Here is a 5,000-nt window from a genome sequence, read left to right as displayed (position 1 = left end):
AATATGGGCTATATGTCATATTTGGCATATTAAATATATTTTTTTTTCATAAATTTTGAAATATATGTAGCATGTACATGACATATTTCATTTCTCTGTGTACCACTAGAAGGAAGTCCGTGTACCACTAGTAGTACACGTACCACAGTTTGAGAACCACTGAACTAGAAGTCAAGTTATTATTGGTTGTTCCTAAAACTTGGATAGGCGACAAGACTATTGTCAGGTAGTGTGCTATATTATTTTAAGATAAGTATTTGATAGCATGCTTTCCCCAAGCTCAACACTGAATTACTGCCATTTACTCTCTTAAATGTAATGTACTCATTTCTTAAATGTTTTTTGTTTTAATAAAATTATTATTAAAGCATCACAATTACAATTTAAAGCCGTTTCAAGCACTTTATCCTAAATCTAAGCACTTCTTAAACCTTGAAAACGCTAGATTTGTAAGAACCATGCTCAGTTTATAAGTTTTCCTCCTTTATACTCTGTAAAATGTTCAATCTGAGAAGACACCTCAACAACTGCAATGTGTCTCTGTCTCTATTTTGTTTCTGTTATTGAATAAATCATATTTGGCAGTCTCAGTTTGGCAGCCACTTCAAAGAGCTGTTTCCTTTAGATGATGCGCCTTCAAAGAACCTGCCCGTCTGGTTTTGTCCGCAGTGACACTTGAGTTATTAATAATAATGAACATAGACTTCCCATCAGCTGCCATTACTGCGATGATATTTCTAATATATGTTTGTTATACTTAATTGTGAAAGGATGAGCTGACTTATCCCCACACAAACACATACACACACACACTGTTTAAAGCATGGGTGTCCAAACTTGGTCCTGGAGGGCCGGTGTCCTGCAAACTTTAGTTCCAACCCCACTCAGACACACCTGGGCCAAATCAAGCTCTTACTAGACATTCTAGAAGCGTCCGTCACGGTGTGTTGAGGCAATTTGGAGCTAAAATCTTCAGGACACTCCTGGTTTAAAGCGTCGTGTAGTTGGTCTCTGACGCCATCTAGTGACCAAAGCTCCCACTTTCACTGAACAAATGCATGATTAAAACATTTTATTGAGTTAAAGTACTGTTGATTGATTATTAATAATTCATAATAATTAATAATCTTGGTTTCAGGTGTCACGGTGGTGCAGTGGGTAGCATGATCACCTAACAGAAAGAAGGTTGCTGGTTCGAGCCCCAGCTGGGTCAGTTGGCATCTGTGTGGAGTTTGCATGTTCTGCCCTTGTTGGTGTGAGTTTCCTCCTGGTGCTCCGGTTTCCCCCACAAGTCCAAAGACATGCGGTATTGGTGAATGGGGTAAGTTGCCTAAATTAGCTAAATTGTCCGTAATGTATGTGTGAGCATGAGAGTGTATGGGTGTTTCTCAGTGATGGGTTGCAGCTGGAAAGGTATCCGCTGCATGAAACATGCTGGATAAGTTGGCGGTTCATTTCACTGTGGTAACCCCTGATTAATACTTTCGGGGAGACCCTACAGGACCATAAAAGCCAAAACAAACAGACTGAAAAATAGTACATATCCAAGGGCTGCTGCAATAATGAATGGACATTAAATTGAGGGTGTTTCTGGCCAAAATCTTTTTATTCTTACTCACTTACTAACTTGCTGCTAGGAAATGCACTTGCCACTTTATACGCTTGGACATTAAATTGTATGCCTTTCCGGCCCACATTTTATTCACTTTTATATTTTAAAAAGCTGCTAGGAAATGCTACTTTATACACACATCATACGCACTTTTAGTATTGTATTGTTACTCCTTTTATAATTAATTATTGTTATTTTATCCTTTTATCTCTTATTATGATTGTTGTTGTTTTAGATAAATAGGACTGCACAGAAGGGATGGGCAAACGTAAATTAAAAAAAATAGAAAGGAAGGAAGAAAGAAAGAAAGAAATGAAATAAAGACAGAAACGGAAAGAAAGAAAGAAAGAAAGAAAGAAAGAAAGAAAGAAAGAAAGAAAGAAAGAAAGAACATAAATTTCGGGTTTTTTTTATTACAATGACAGTAATGATTCTGATTAATAAAGCGACTAAGCCGAAAAGAAAATGAATGAAGGAATGAATGAATGATCTTGGTTTCTAATCTGAAAGCTTCATCTGAAAACATTCTGTGTATGAAAAGTGTTTTGACTTTTATTGTTATCATCAATGCATTATTCAACATTATAATTTTTTTTAACCCAGTGTTGGGTCAAATATTTTTTAAGTACATTTAAATGATACGTTTTGACACAATGGTTAGGTTTGTCCATATTTTACCTAACGTTGGGTAAAAACCAGCCTGAATTTTCAGAGTTTGCATGAGCCATTGCTTCATTGCTTTTTGTTTTTTAGTCTGACTTATTTTCTTTTTTGTTGATTATTATTTTCGCCAGGGGTGGGGTAATAATAGAAAATGCAGTTGGTTGGTATCCTTGTCTGTAACTATGTATGCAAAATTATTTTCAACTCTTCAATAAAAATTTGATCACAAAATATATATATATATATATAAATTGGTAAAACAAATGCAATTATGCTCATGAAAACAAATAAGACTAATTAAAAATAGCACCAAAATATACTCAAAACTCCTGGGTAACAATTATAACAATAATGTAAAAAAAGTTGCATCTTAAAAAGACAATAAGAAAGTATATAAAGAGACAGTTTTCATTGTTATTAAACTAAGCAAATTCTGGATCTTTTCCAAAAACTGGTCAAGGTCTATTCTGAATAAATCATAAAATGGTTTAGAGCAACTAAAAACTTTTGTTTATGAAAATAAACACACACAGATTATTTTTAACCCACAGTGCTTTTCTGATGGCTTCACATCACTCCATGAGCTCTCAGTTTGGGGTGGAAGATCTCAGACAGATAAAGTGGCTGAAACTCATTACAGCATTTCTGAATTTACAGGACTGGAAAGACATTTCAGGTTCAAGACGTCCAAAAACAACACTGGTGTGGCCTGGCATATTTTTCCCCTGTTCAGCACGGGAGCTGTATCCGTGCTATGAAAACGGTAAGCTTTGTATTACTCAGAATATGTTTTGGCAGGAGGACACATTTGCTCCTTTATTAAGCCTGAGGACATGTCTTAAAATCTGTTTATTTTCAGGAACTGAATGCCACATGTTCCAATAGTGTTTCTAGGTTACTTGGAGTTTTCTATTGAATTGAAATCTTGCGCTATTGGTGTGACTCGTAACACTTTAAATTGAAAGGTTGCCATTTAAAAAGTAAATAAGTGACTGTTAATTCAGTATTGAATTTTAATAAAATAACAGGCAACCCAAATAATAATTTTTTAAGTAATAGAGTTTTAGAAGCATATTAAAGTACTTGAATTAGTTTGTTGTAGTAATTCTATAGTTGATATTGTAATAGAACTACTATAGAAATATAAACAAATTACCTACGCTGTAAGAAAATACTGCTTGTCTTAAATTTTTAAGTTGAATCAATGAAAAGAACGTTATGAGCAATTTTAGCATAAATTAAATTAAACGGGTTGTATAACTTCAACCCCAAGTTGGGACAGTATGGAAAACGCAAATTAAAAAAATAAAGGGTTTCTAAATTTACTTTAACTTGTATTTCATTGCAGAAAATACATCAGCACATTATTTAATGTAATCATCATGATTTTTATTAATAAAATGTGTTCTAATTTTGGTTCTTGCAACACATTTCATAAAAATTGGAAGCATTAACCACTTTGTAATGTTGTCATTATTTTCCACAACACTTAAAATATGTTCAGGGACTGAAGACAACAAATGATGAAGTGTTTCAAGTGTACTTTTGCCCCATTCTTCCTGCAAACAAGTCTTAAGGTGGGGCAACAGTATGAGGTCTTTTTTGTCGCATTTTACAACTCTCTATTGGAGACAGGTCAGGACTGCAGGCAGGCCAGTCAAGTACCTGTACTCTCTTCCTCTGCAGCCAGGACTTTGTATTGTGCGCAGAATGTAGTCTTGCATTGTCATGTTGAAATCTGCAAGGGTGTGGCAGCATATTGTGCTCCAAAGCCTCTATTTTATTTATCAGCATTAATGGTGCCATCACAGAAGGGCAAGTTACCTTTTCCAAGGGCACTGACGCAACCCTATACCATGAGAGAGCCTGGCTTTTGGATTTGTTGGATGTTCCTTTTTCTTCTTTAGTCCGAAGGACACGGCGTCCATATATCCTCAAAAATTCCTGAAAAACTGATTCATCTGACTACAGTCCGCGGTTTCACTGTGTGATGGTCCATCCCAGATGCCTCCGAGCCCAGAGAAGTCAACAGCACTTCTGGACATTGTTAACATATGGCTTCCTTTCGGCACAATCGAGTTTTAACTGGCATTTGTGGGTGTAAGTATGTTTTGTGGTTCTTAGCAAAGGTTTGCTAAAGTAGTCCTGAGCCCATGTGGTGATATTGCTTATAGATGAATGAGGATTGTTGAGGCAGCGCCGCCCGAGGGATTGGAGATCACGGTTGTTCAGCTTAGGCTTGCACCCTTGTCCTTCATGCACTGAAATTCCTATAGATTCCTTGAATCTTTTATTTATGTTCTGCACTGTTGATGGTGAAATATCCAAATGTCTTCCTAGCTTTCTTAGAAGAACATTGTTTTCAAACATTTCAATAAATTTCTCATGTATTTGTTGTCAAACAAGTGATCCTCGACCCATCTTTGCTCCTAAAGGACTAGACCTTTTCTTGGATGCTGCTTTTGTGCCAAATCCTAATTACAATGACCTGTTGACATCACCTGTTCCAAATCACATCATTATATAAGCAATTTACCTGATTACTAGCCAGGGGCGTTGCTAGACCCCAGTGCCCCAGTAAATGCTTTGACGTGATTTACTTCATATGCAAAGCGTATTCATTAAGAGTCGTAATTCCAGAACAAAGAAGTTATTCTCTACGCGCAACTGAACCAACGCTTGTAAAAGTAATGCAGTTTAATTAAAAAGCAAACTGATCAGGTGC

The 5,000-nt window shown here is 36.0% G+C and overlaps 1 long non-coding RNA gene across 1 annotated transcript in view; it reads left to right on the top strand.

The window, feature by feature from the left end:
- Window positions 1-4,674, top strand: part of LOC141377064 (uncharacterized) — a 23,005-nt gene extending 18,331 nt beyond the window's left edge. The window contains exons 2-3 of the long non-coding RNA XR_012388924.1: window positions 1,139-1,321; window positions 2,933-4,674. This is a non-coding gene — a long non-coding RNA (uncharacterized lncRNA). The remainder of the gene's footprint in view (window positions 1-1,138; window positions 1,322-2,932) is intronic.
- Window positions 4,675-5,000: the final 326 nt, after the last annotated feature.

The sequence above is a fragment of the Danio rerio genome, chromosome 13 (assembly GCF_049306965.1).
Source record: "Danio rerio strain Tuebingen ecotype United States chromosome 13, GRCz12tu, whole genome shotgun sequence".
NCBI lineage: Eukaryota > Metazoa > Chordata > Actinopteri > Cypriniformes > Danionidae > Danio > Danio rerio.
The sequence above is the reverse complement of the archived record's forward strand: the minus strand, read 5'-3'. Positions and strand labels throughout refer to the sequence as shown.